Source organism: Vulpes lagopus, chromosome 6 (genome assembly GCF_018345385.1).
Source record: "Vulpes lagopus strain Blue_001 chromosome 6, ASM1834538v1, whole genome shotgun sequence".
Taxonomy (NCBI): domain Eukaryota; kingdom Metazoa; phylum Chordata; class Mammalia; order Carnivora; family Canidae; genus Vulpes; species Vulpes lagopus.
This window is the reverse complement of record NC_054829.1, coordinates 36,544,664-36,558,619: the sequence shown is the minus strand read 5'-3', so window position 1 is coordinate 36,558,619 and position 13,956 is coordinate 36,544,664. Positions and strand designations below refer to the sequence as shown.

The window sequence follows — 13,956 nt, the reverse complement described above, 5'->3', positions numbered from 1 at the left end:
CACACTAGTTATCTTAGAGCATTTCTACACTGTTCAGGGGTGCTTTCACAAATAAAGATCACTTGAGTTGATGTTTCCAGAGCCACAGGGCAGAGACTGACAGCCCTGAGTAGGATGGAGCATTTCTACATGCGTATGTGCACTAGATACATACGTAACCTGTTAAAAAAAAAAAAAAACAAAGTAAATCATATAAAATTGTAAGCAGAAACAGAATATTGGAGAGGGAATAGAGTTTTAAAGTAAATAATCTACAGAACCAAAAACTTGACAAATGATTGCTATTTCTGACATTCCTTCAACAGGGATGTACTCATCTTTAAACGTTAAAATACTTGAGATGGTTATCCATGACTATGGTTCTTAAAGTCCTTTGTAGTGATTAAAAAATATCTTGAGTAACATTATTGATGAATCAAATCACATTGTATGTCTTGTGAACTCCATAGTCTCTTTACAGTTTCCTTAGAGTCTCTCCAGGGAAATGCAGAGACATGGCTCAAGAGGAATCTTGGGTGATAATTTGAAGTCCAGATGAATTTTAATATGCATTCTACTACATAATGAAGCATCTCATTCTTTTTAGCAAAAAGATAAGGGGTAGGAGACAGGATTAGCATTACATCTGTGATCATCTCAAGGAGGGACAAGATTCAAGGGTTGTCTTGAGTGAGATGATTACAGTTTAAATGGATTCTAAGGTGGACTGTATGGTATTTAAATATTTAATTTTAAAATCCAAAATATTTAGTGGAAGATGTGCTCTGATCACTTCCCAGGAAAATTGAAGTACTCATAAAATTGTATCTGCAGACATAAATAGTCCAGTAAAGATTAAACTCATATCTGTGCTTGATTTCTGTCTTTGCCACCAAGTAGTTCCATGATCTTGAGATTACCCTGACTTTTCCATCATGTCTTCTCACATCTGTTATTTTTCTTGAGGTGGTCCCAGATGAAGAGGGGATTTGGCAATTATTTTGTGAGTTATATTGACAACAGAGAAGGAGGTTTCCTAGTCTCTTCTGTTCAACTATACTAGAAATGCTGTCCATATGGGTCAAGTTAGCTAGCTACTCTCTGAAGAGGGTTTTTTTTTTCTAACTTTTAATTTTGTGCTCCATAGAGATACAGCATGTAATGACAGAGGCTACTTTTTACCTGAGGTAGAGGAGTATTTTAAGGAAAGTTGAAACAACTCAGTTCAGAGGATCATACTTACTTTGGAGGATACAGAGAGAACACAATTAGGAAAATATATAAAGAACTTTGAGGTAATTTCTCAATGCCAGTAAAATCCAGGTACAGACCTTTATAAAAATGCTTTTAAGAAGGAAAAGAAGTTGCTCTATTAACATAATGTCTTATTAAGGGCAGAAAACAATCTTCTATGAAACGGGTTCTCCCCCTTTCCTCTACTTAAATAAAAGGACAGAAACTCATGGCTGCCCCCATGGCTTGTGTGAGTTGACAAGCTGACTAGCTGACAGCTACACAGCTAAGGTAAAAACAAGGGACTTTGAGCCAGGCGGGGAGGCTCCGTGCACTCACATGTGCTCATGACTACTTTTGATATACCAGGCCCTGTGTACTGGAAGCACAGCATTACCAAGGTAGAACTAGCTGAACACCTAGTGTGATGAGTATTGTGAAATGGGACCAGTAGAATGACTTGGAAATGTAATTTCGGAGGCTAACCCAGCCAGTGGGAAGCTGTGAGGGGAAAGCCACTATGAGGGAGTGGTATTTAAGCCGTGATATGAAAGCTGAGTTGGAGTAAGCCAGGTCAAAGGGAAGCACCTTAAGGATGAAGAAACAGCATATACAAAATGCCGGAGAGAAGTGAGAACCCTCCTCATTCAAGGAACAATAACAACAACAACACAACAACAACAACAACAAAAAAGCATGCCTGGACCTTGAGGTATATTTGATAAATATAATCATGAGATATTTAAAGTGTACCTGTGACAATTTGATATACATTGCTAAGGGATTCCTATAACTAAGTTCACTATGAGCATAAGGCTATCTGCTTCTTAAATCTAAGGGCTAACAAATTGTTAACTCCAAGTTTGGTCATAGCTGTTAAGTTGGTACTGGGAACCTGAAGAGGCAGTGGCCAGTGAGATTTGTTGGGCTACTTTGTGTAGCCCTCCAGCCTTGCAAAATGTCTGCCATTGCAGGACTCAACACAGCACTACATGGCAGCCCTGCCCTGGCTCTGAAGATGGCAACTCCTCTTTTTAATTGGTTCCCAGTGGTGCTCTCTTCCTCTCAGGCCCTGGCCTGACCCTATAGGGAACAAGGGAAGTGGTGTACATCCTTCTTCAATAAGATTCCTTCTCTGAGGGATTCCCTCTTTCCTTTGGACAAACGTCTTCTGCTAGGTTGGTCATTTTTTCTTTCTTTAATTTGGCTCCCTTGGCTACCTGGATTTGTCCACATTGACCTTCTCATCATCCCTTCCCTCCAAGAATAACAACCCCATTGAACAACCACAGCAAAAAGCATTGGTTAAAAAAAAAGGGGGTGGGGGTGGGGGCAGGCCATGAGTGAAGCATCAGAGACAATACAATCCTTTGGGTGAATTTATACTACAGTGTAATAGACTGAAACAGGCATACCTTCTCCAGTTTCCTTTGTGAAAAGAGCCTTCTGTTTTGTATATTTTTTAGTTTAAAGAAACTTACATATTAGCCTGAACTTTTAATTAGCCACTGGATCAAAACGAAGGCTTCCTCACTCCATAAAGGGAATGTCTGACCCTCCACAGGGGCATTTTTCTGAAATCTTTGGCACCATACTGGCAGCCATACCCAGTAAAGGAATGAGACTCTGGTCTGATTTTCATGGGTTAGTTTTTCCCTCTTCAAAATCTATCAACTGTGCAGACACAAACAGAAACACGCTGGGGAGGAGAGTCCCAGAAGGCAGAAGTTCCTATAGTCCTTATCCCGCACGCCTCAGCCCAGGCCACACACACCCTCCTCCATCTCTCTTCCTGCCAGGGTCCTGCCCCAAGGCGCAGAGCATCCCAGTGGGTCTCAGTGTTGGAAAGGCACCGACCCAAGTTCTGCTGAAAGTGCCGTCCCACTCCCAATCCCAAACCCTCTCACCCCAGGGGACGCCCAGCTACTGCCCCGCAGCGAGTGGCACTGGCTGGGGAGGAGCGGCCCCATCACCCGCCCGGCCCCACGGGAGCTGCGACCCTCCCCCACCCGCAGCTCCCCAGCTCTCCGGCCCCCCGGTTTGGGGCTCTTTGTTCGCTGCCCCTCCTCGCTGCAGTTCTCAAACCCAGCTCCCAGCAGCCCCCGCCAGCGCACCCGACCTACAGGAAAGTTGCTCCGAGCTGTGGAGGGGCGTCATCGCCTCCTAGCAACGCTCCTAGCAACCGGGTAACATCTGCTCCCTCTGGTCCAATGCGAGCGGAGAACAGCTGCGCGCCCGCCTCGCGTTCCGAACCCCGAGCGAGAGGCGCTTCAGAGCCTGGAGGGACGGACCTGCAGGAGCCAGGGCTGCCCGCCGAGCTGCAGTTGCCGCCGCCGCCGCCGCCGCCGTCAGCGCCCCTCTGTAGAGTGACAGCTCCGCACACGCGGGAGGGAGCCCCGAGCCCCGCGCCTCTACGAAACAGGTGCATGCGCCCATCTCCTGGTCAGCGGACCCAGCTCGCAAGGTATGTCTGGACTTATGCACAATAAGGCTCAGAAAGGACCCATTTCATTGAGGGTGAGGGCCAGGGACTGTTCTGGGATCCTACTCTGCCCTCGGTCATTGAAAAGCGGCCAGGGGGTGGTCCCGCATAACCTGATTTCTTTTTTTTTTTTTTTTAATCGTGAAATTGGTTCTCGAGGATTCCCCATGCCCGTCGTTACTAGGTTTGTGCTCGGAAGTTTTCAGCCCTCCTTGTTTTTTCCTTTGACTTCGCTGCCCATGTGTGGCTAGGAGAGCTGGGAGCAGTAGGCACCCATGCAAAGCCTGTGGTTAGGGCTAAAATGACATCGTGTAGTCTAGACTAATGGAATCAACACGTATGGAGAGCAACAATCTTTTTAGGTCCTGCTCTGGAAAGGGTCCATTTGGCCGGGAGCAGCCGTTCACTGTTACTCAATCTCCTGAAAAGTAACCATAGTAACTCACCTCTCTTTTGATGGGATCCTCCTCATTGGCTGCCTATCTTCCTTTGGAAAGCTCATCTCTCTAAATATAGAAGATGATGAGATCTGTAAGCATACATCCATGTAGAAAAGGTGCAGTACAGCATGGCCCTTTAAGGAAAAACTCTCTTCAAAGAAAAAGTGCCATTTGGCTATTTCAAATCCTGTGAGAAGTAGTGTGTCTTACAGAGAATGATTGAGTTACTGTTTTAACGGCTGGATTGTTACTTTAGAGAGAATTTTTCTTGAAATTATGCAAAATCTGGTGTTTGAAAACAAATTAAGTATATATGACTGTGATTTTTCCAAAAAATCAACCTGCTGATAATCTCCCCAAAATGACCTCCCGTAAATGATTGGTGAAATCAGTTATTCACTTATTTGCAAATTTCTTAGGATAGTTATAGATCCCTTATGTTTAAAATTCAATCTGGAGAACACCAAAATAATTGTGTGTGCTTGAAGGTTTATCTATTTATCTATCTGGTCCAGAACAGCCCCACCTTGAACATCTTAGATAGGGTCCTCCTATTGCATGGGTTCTGCTGACATGATAACCAGTTCAAGTGAGGGCCGTCCTGACTCTTCCAATGTTATTTGCATCTGTCTCCGTGTTTCAAAATCTCAGGTAGCCATTCATGAGCCTGAGGCTGTGAGAAATGCTTGCTGTGCAAAGGGGAACTCTCACCAGATTTTCTCAAGCTGTCCTAGAAATACACTTTTCAGATTGATTCAGCTTTACCAGGTAATCACTACCTTAAAAGAAATTACTGTTTAAATATGTATCCAGAGAAATAAATGCTAATGTAGCATTACCATGACTTACAAGATCAATATAAGGGGTTGTGTATATAGATGGTTGCTGGGTAGAAGTCAATAGAGGTTTTCTGTAGAAAGGACATTTGTGGGCTGGCAGATTTTCCTCTCTAAGACCCATGTGAATAGACTGGGCCAAATTAGGCAGCTTGCCTTGGGGAGCATGTCAAGCGGAAGCCCTATGAGCAAACTGGTGCATGTCTGAATGAAGGAAATGAAGAGAACTCTTCAAGTTGCAAGAGGAGATCATGGTGATTTTTAAAAATTTAATCTGCGTTACGGCCATGATGATAGAAACCCATGGAGTGTCAAGTATTTCAAACGAAATTTTCAAGACTGAATACAGTCGTTTAATGAGTGCTCAGCCCTCCACTGCTGTGTTTAACTTTCACCAGTGTGCTGAGCTATCCATGTGCAGTTCCTGTAGGTAACCAGCCTAGCAAATTGCAGTCATGTTCATGAAAATATACCATGCTGTGTTATTTCCTTGATTTTACCTCTCTTTGTAAAAACAAATAATTGAACAATTTTATTTAGAAAGCTATTTGAAAATTTATTCTCGTCTAGCTGTATAGTTTTTTTGATTATCGTGAGACTTTAAAAGTACTGGTCTTCATAGTCACTTAGTGAAATATCTTTAATAATTTTAAGCATTGAAGATGACCATTAAGCCATCATTAGCCTTTAGTACCACCACCCTTTTTCCTTCCTCCATTATAACTACTATATTTTATGATAAGAAACAAATCCAAGGAGACCAATAAGATTTATTGTCATCTGCCATGAGTGGTGTGTAGAGTTTTAGTCATGCTATCAATCTGAGGAAAGTTTGAATAAAGCAGCCACAAGTATTAGTTCATGTTTATGCATTAGTCTTGTGCATTAGTAATTTATATGCATCCTATCTCTTATGTAATATGCATAGGAGTTTAAAATCATTCAGTGCCCTTTAATTTACATGAACAGGTTTGCCCTTTCATTGAGACCACTATATCAATCAAGAAGGTCAAGTGAAGAGGGTTCTTAAATTTTAATTTTGATTCTATCATGAATGTATAATGTGCAGAATGTATACTGTGCAATCTTGATGAACATATCTGCTTCAAGTCATTCATCAGAAAATGTCATCATGGCAGTTAGCTTTAAATAAATAAAAATAAATCAGATAATATCATTATAATATAAGCATTATTTCTACAGACATCGGTAGATCCTAAGGAAGAGTGAAAAAAAATTCCACCCATTTGTAAGTTAAGGATCTAGCCGCTCTTGTCGATGGGAATGCCAGCTGTACTTGTTCATACCACGAGTTATAAAGAGAGGTGTACTTGGGGCTATGAGGCTTACATAAGGCTGAGATCAAGCAGGTTAAAACTGAAACCAAGTTTTAATTTCAGTTTTTCCTTCCATATTCTATTTGGAAGTGTTTATGTGTCTATGAACATTCCATGTTTAATTTTATGTCGTGTTGCTTTCCTGGGATTTAGAAGATGCTTTGAAACATGAAAGGTTTGATTAAGATGCCAGAGCCCTGGGCTCTGCACTGAGGACTTATGCCAGCTGGCTTTAGCTGTCAAAACACCGACACTCTTACAATAGCTCTAAAGCTGAGGCATAACCAATTCAGATTGCTCTATTTGTCAAAGCAATATGCTTCAGAAACCTAGAGGAAGGTAAAATAAAATAATGATTTCAGAAGCAGAGGGGTAAATTGACCATGTATATTCACCACTAAAACTGAGGAAGAAGTACACCTGTCATTTTGAGGAGGAGCTGTTCCTCGTCATCAGCCCCACCTCATCCCCCACTTCCCACCTTGCTAATAGGTTGTTTAACTAGGGTCAATATATTACTTTAATGTTTCCCCTTTTTAGTCTACATAATTATTTTCAGAATTTTTCCCAATTACATTTATGTTAATAGGCTAATGACAGAGCCATCTAGTTTACTGCAGTATTTCTCAGTGAGGGGTAGAAAGGGGACAGTAATAAAAAGCACTAAGGCCTTGCTAGTGTTATGTTCAGTATTATAATATAGCTTTATGGTTAGAAACTTTGAAGGTTTTTCATCTTATAAAGTGCAATAAAAAGTTTTCTTGGCAGGTAGAGAAGTCTTCTGCACATCAGTGATGCTTAGAAGGAGAGGAGGGACAGGTTTGAGGCTGTGAAGTCCCCTCCATGGTGGTGGTGTATCAGAGTATGCATTATTTTTATGATTGTTAAAAAGAAGCATGGGTCACAAAGGTCAAGAAAAGTTGGGGGTATTGCAAAGAGAATCACAGCTTAAGAGCCTAGAGTCTTAATTTTGTCTGCATATGCTGCTTAGTTTACTGCCCTATGGCTCAGCTCACCACGACTGATGTGAGGGATAAAACCAGCTATTAGTTGAAGTGTAGTGCTTCATTTGAACACAATGAAATTTAACGAGGCACCTATAGTCTTTAGAAGGAAAGTATCCTGTGAATGAAGGACATTTCATCACTAGAGCAACTCTGGGTGGCAACACAAATCAGTCAAATGAGTGAAGGTGGAGAGTCACCCAACTCCAGGGCAAAGTCTCCTATATTCTTAGTGAGTAAAGTTAATGATTAGTCCATCTTATGTTTTTCTACCTCCCTTCTGGGATACCTGGCTAAATGGTTTCAGCAATACACCCAAAGCTGATTGTAGTCAAAGTGGAAGACGATGAGGGTGATATAGATGAGCTGTTTTTCAGAAGATCTCTGGAGTCCACTTGTGAGGGATTGAAAAACCCTCCTGTCTGAGCAACAGACCTGGGTATCTAAGGAAATTATTACATCTCCCTAGGCATTATCGGTAAGATATTTCTTGGAACCTATGTCTAGCAATAAGATTTCTTTGTCAATTTTCTTTCTAATCCATCCCCACTTTCCAAGGTGAAAGGTGTAGTGAAAGGGAGCATCAAACTTCAAAACAAGGAATGCACTTCTAAGGGGAGCTAAAGCACAAATTTTACCCATGAAACTTACTGCCCTTGGTCTCTATCATTAATAGGGCCAGATCATGGCAGAAGTTAGGCTTTGGTGCAGCAAAATGCACCAAATGGCTGGTCATATCCCATTTAATAATGTTCTCTGGTTCAGAGACCCTCAGCAGTGGAACAAGATAGGCAGGCTGTGGAAGGGTGTTATTTTATTTCATATTCCATGCCTATGCTTGGGGATATCCTGAGGGACATGGAATCCAGTTCCAGACAATGCTGCTGGTCTTGGAAAACTTTTTAACTCCTTTCCTGTCAGTATCCCTGGAAGTTCCCAAGAAACTTTTCCAGGAGCCACAACTTATTGGGAATTCTCAACTGCTAGCACAGTCAATCTTTTGCTTGGAGTGGATGATAAATCTGAAGAAACAGATTGTTCCATTGATTTGGAGCTAAAAACTGGCACTGAGTTCTGCTCCATAGAATATGTTATCTAGAAGAGTGCCAGGCAACGGGGTTTGTGGAATAAAATCGATGGAATCTTGCTATCACAAAGCTACAGGTCTACAGAAAGAGCAGCATTACAGCCTTGAACGTTGCCTCCATCTACCTTCTTGAGAGGACTTGTGAATGTTTCATGCTCTTGTGCTTAACACAGAAGAGAGGACAGATGTCCTGCTATAAGAAACACAGTGCTGCCTCATAGGACACATATTTGTGATTTCTAAAATGAGATCACTACACTCACAATACCTAACCTTTATTGTAGAGCAGAAAATATGAGGAAATGTGACAGGCACTGAGGAAGTGCTTTTAAAACATCACCTAACTCAATTTACATATAACTCAATGAGTTTGATATTGTTTTGCCATTTAATTGGGGAGGAAACTCTGGCTCTTTGAGGTTAAATACTTTGCCTAAAGTCACTAAGCAAATGAATTGTAGAGCTGGGATTTGAACTACTGCTGTGGAACCATGCCAGAAATCCTATTGAAATATTTTAAGCCATGTAGCAAGATTGAAGGATGCAGCTAACGGTGACAGATAGCTCTTTCTAAACAAAAGTGGTCGTGGCCTTTAAGGAAGGATGTCTGCAAGCTTTGCAACTAGCAAAGCATTATTTACTCGGGTAGAGACATGTACTTTTGAAGGCTCACGCCAGGCTAACACCATGCCAAGGGAAATCAATGAGAGACTGGAAGTCGAGGCCAGTGATTTGTCCATCACATGAGTCAGTTGAGGATCTGAGGCTAGACCCTGCCTTATTCTCCCCATTGATCAGACTCTTCTGTTGTGTATGGCTACCGATGCACATATCTAATAGCAGGATCAGTTTTTGCAGGTTATTGATTAAAGTGTTGTGGGGAAGAGAATAGAAAGGTTACTAAAATGAAGATATGTCAAACCCATCATTTCTTCACCATCTCTCAGGCTTTTCAGTCTCAGACAAAGAACGGATTGCCATGACAGGTCTTGTTCTTTTATTATTGTCTGTTCTCTCAAAGTGTTTGTAAATTAATTTGCTGATGATCTTTCCTTAATGTACTGCCCCTAGGCCGTGTACCTAATGAAATCACTTGTGCAATAATAGGATTTTGGTTGTCTGGAGGCAGGAGCAGAACAATAGGAAGAGCGCTTGAGCAATCGTTTATAATTACATTTGAAACATTTATTTTAAAAATGTGTATAAATTGTTCTGCTGGAGCTCTAGTGACAGAGGTGGTCATTTCTGTTCTGTAACTTCTCATTTGTTGCTTCTTGAAGTTTGAAACTATGAAATACATTGAGCTGGGCACAGATATTTAATATGCCCCCGGGGGGTTACAGAGTTAAAAATGATTTGAATATCCAAGTCAGAATTAACCATTTTACCTTTCTACTCAAAATACAGGCTCAGCCTAACTCAGCTTTATAATTTATATCCTGTTCTCAAAACTCAGGACACAAAAATGAACACACAAAGTCATTTTACTTCTTCTCTATGTCAAAGCTGGGTTGAATTTGGCTCTTTAAGTATGGGAGAATGATATAAACAGATTTCCACATGTTGACTGGATCATAACAGGCACATTTCTTTGGATATCTAGAGTAACTTTAATCCCTCAAATGACTATCAGGATGTTTCAAAAACCGTTTGCATTTCCTTCACCCCAAACACATGACCAGTAGCAGTAAATCCAGAAACATTTTGTTGGAGTTGTTATAGCACCTGTACTATGTTTTTTTCCTTGACCATTTGAAATATTTCTTTGTAGTCTTTTAACTCTCCAATTACAATCTAGTATCTCCGGGAGGAGGGGCAGTGGAAAAGAATCTTAGGGTCAGACCCAGGAGGCCAGGCTAGGATTTATGTCTGTGGGATAGGTCTCTGCCTATTGGCACTAATAAAGCTCGGATTTGATCGAGTGCTTACTATATGCTAAGCACAGTGCCAGCCATTTCCCATGAATTATTTCAATGGTCCTATGAGCCAGTGTTATTTCTATCCTCACTTTACAAACAAGACTTGTAAAGAGTTTATATAACTTTCTCACAGCCATACAACTAAAAACAGCAGAGCTGGAATTCAAACCCACTTTAACCTGACTTCAAAACCTAAACTCAGCCATACAACTATTGTAAATCATGGAGCCCTTCTGAGCCACAGTTTCCTCATCTGTAAACTTTGGAGGCTGACTCAGGTAGCCAATAAATTAGTTTCCAGCTCTGAATTTTTTGAGTTTCAATCCAGCCAAGAAAACAGATGTAGGAACTTATGTTTGCTATATATTTTAGCCTCAAAGTGGCTAAAAACATCCTCCAAAAACATTTATGCCAAAAACATTGCAAATAGCTAAACAGCCTGCAAGGAGGTAATTGTCAAACCAATACCAGCTGTGAAAGCTTTTCAGCATTTCAACAACCCTTGGGGGTGTTTTTTAAGAGCAATAAACTAAGTGGCTGAGTGTGTTGCCCATGGAGCCAAGACACAAATCTGGACCCCTGAGAATATACTGTGTTTTCTGGGTCTGATACTGCTGTATCTGAGGCTAAAAGCTCCAATACAGCCATACAGGATCTTAATTAATGAAACTTGGAGACATTTAGTACAATTTTTTGGTCTTGATCTATGAATTAAAAATACCTTCCCCAGAACATCACCTGGTTTGTTTGACATTCAGCTCTCTAAGCTGCCACTTGTCCTGCTTTGTGTCATTCATTCAAAGGTTTTTATTTGATTTTAAATGGTGTAGACATTGGGACGCCTGGGTGGCTGAGGGGTTGAGCATCTGCCTTTGGCTCAGGTCGTGATCCTGGGGTTCTGGGATCGAGTTCCACATCAGACTCCCTTCAAGGAGCCTGCTTCTCTCTGCCTGTGTCTCTGGCTTTCTTTGTGTCTTTCATGAATAAATAAATAAAATCTTAAAAAAAATGCTGTAGACATTGCATTCCTTTGGAAAATAAAATGAGCAGATGTTAAAAAAACCAAAATAGATAGAGATGAAAATGTTTGCTATGGTAAAGTCATTCTTCTTTCCAAGGCTTTCATCAATCCTTTCCTACTGTAATAATCCACTGGACCTTATTTAAAAAAAAAAAGCAGTGACCTGTCTAGCTCTAATGCTAATAACAGTCATTGATACTTCTTAATGTGAAGCCAGAATTTATGTTGAAAAGTGACCTCATTCTTCCTTCACTACTTAGTTAAAAGGCAGTCTGGCTTTGCTCATGATGCTACAGCACTGAAGCCAATGTAGCCAATGTTGTGATAGGGGCACTACCACCAACAAAAATCAATCATGCTGATTGCTTGGCATTCTGAAGATAAAGCAATCAGCTGATGGGCTGAATGTTCTGCTTTTCCACTTGCTGTTGTACTGACTGCAACTACCATCCCTGTCTAGGGCTGTAGTACAGAGGCTCTCAAAATTCAGTCTCCACAACCACAGCCAGCATCACCTGGAAATTTGTTAGAGATGTAGATTCTCTGCTCCCAGTCCAGAGCTATAGAATTAGAAATTCTGGGGGTGGGACCCAGCAATTTGTATTTTAAAGAGCCTTGCAGATGATTGTGGTGTTCTCCAACATTTGAGAACCACTGTAGCATCAACTACTTAAACAGTTAAGAATTCAGTCACAATTATTAATTGTTATCACAAAATAACCCGAAGCTTTTTTAAAAAAATTTTTTTAATTTGATTTTTAAATTTATTATTTATTTATTTGATTAAATTCTTTAAAAATACATGTAAGAAAATGTGGTTTACAAAAAAACCCCAAAAAACAAAAACAAAAACAACCCCCCCCCAAACAAAACAGCTCCTGAGAAAACTGGATTCAGTAATGCTTTGTTTTCAATATACTCCATTTTGTTCTCCCCCCCCAACCTTTTGAAATCTCTGAAAACTCTATATAAATTGAGTTCAGCCTATTGAATTCAGATATTGTATACATATAGTAGCAATTATTGTCTTTGATTCAGTTGCGAATAGTCCTTATACATTTATCTCTTTTTAGATCAGACCGACCAGTGCTTTAAAATTCTTACTGCCCTTACAAATCATGGCAATTCTAATTGAAAACTCCTTTGGGTTCTGGGATCCTTTGGGTTTCATTGGTGTCAAGGAAAGTTTGGAATGCTTTAGGTGTGATTTATGTAGCTTTTCCAACTGGTTTAGGAAAACCATCCAGCCACCAAAAGCTGCAGGAAGTGTTACACAGGTGCCACTGATTTGGAAGGAAATCTAGAACAAACAAGTTCTTGAAGTGCACATTTTTAATACTTAAGATTTTTAAAGTTTAAGACAGAAAAAACCATCAAATGTGTTAATGATAAATTTATTTAACCAACACGTTAATAAACTACTCAGTTTGTGAATCAATTGGTTTTAACACCTAGAAATATTTGAGGATGTGGATTAAAAATAAGATAGATGATATATAAATATGTGCATTTATTTTGGTTCAGCCCCCTGAGATTGAATGAGAACGTACTAACTGGGACTCAGTTTGTATTCTAAATTCATTCAGCGCTTTTAAGAGGAAGTTGCTTGTCCTTTGCTTTTAAGGGTCAACTTGCCTGTTGTCTGTGAGATGAGCGCCACCTACAGTCCACATTAGGAACCCCCTTTAAACCAAATGATTTCTGCAAATCTGCTTTCGGAACAGTGCTGTCCTTCCTTAAGCAAGACGGAATCCGCAATAACCATAGTAGTTTAAAGGCAAGAACAAAGATGTTCACATTCAGATATTATACCAAGGTCAAGTTTGCTAGGTTTCTTTAAAACCTTCATTTCTATATGATTGACCTCTGTGTTATGAGGATGGTCATACCATGACCATTTCATAGGATTTGTCTAGAGACATACATAATTATTTCTTTAAGGTGTAATTGGGTTGCCAACCATTTTACATCAATTTTATTAACCTAGCAACATGAAATTTTCTTTGTAAGTTAGGTAGTTTAAAAAAATGATGAAAGGTAATTTACCTCTTTCCATCAACTTTGTGAATCAGCTTCAAATTTGGGCATATTTTAACATTAAACGGCATGAAATTAAATAGGGGATCGGTAAGTATTTTATTCCTAAGGAACAGTATAAGGAAATAAATATAATTCTCCAACCTGGAACATCAGTTTTGGATCTGAATAGTGGCAATCGCCTGCAAACAGGCTTTTTGGTCACAAAGAGAATTGCTCCTGACTACTTTATCACATTGCTTAGTAAATGAAGATAGAATTTTATTTTCAGAGGTCAACGGTTTCTTTTTGTAAGTAGAACTTAAATGATAAAATATTCATCACCACAGTAAAATCTGACTTTTCTCCCATTATTTTATTTTGTTTAGCTTATCCAACAAAAGTATTAACATATACATTAACAACGTCGAAAGTAGCCTACTTTAAGAGAAAATATGCAGAAGAAGAAGATTTACATCAAGATTACCATGGGTATTTTCCAAAAGTAAGGGTTGACTTATCATTACTTTTTCCTTTTTTTATGAGTCTTGTCAATAGCGAAAGCTCCAGTTTTCATTTTTCTAACACGTAGATAATGATGT

General features: G+C 40.0%; 1 long non-coding RNA gene across 2 annotated transcripts in view; it reads left to right on the top strand.

Annotated features, from left to right (window-relative positions):
* Window positions 1–3,512: 3,512 nt before the first annotated feature.
* LOC121492786 overlaps window positions 3,513–13,956 on the top strand; it is a 30,015-nt gene continuing 19,571 nt past the window's right edge. For both annotated transcript variants that reach the window (XR_005988295.1, XR_005988294.1), the window contains exons 1-3: window positions 3,513–3,676; window positions 4,786–4,902; window positions 13,744–13,859. This is a non-coding gene — a long non-coding RNA (uncharacterized LOC121492786). The remainder of the gene's footprint in view (window positions 3,677–4,785; window positions 4,903–13,743; window positions 13,860–13,956) is intronic.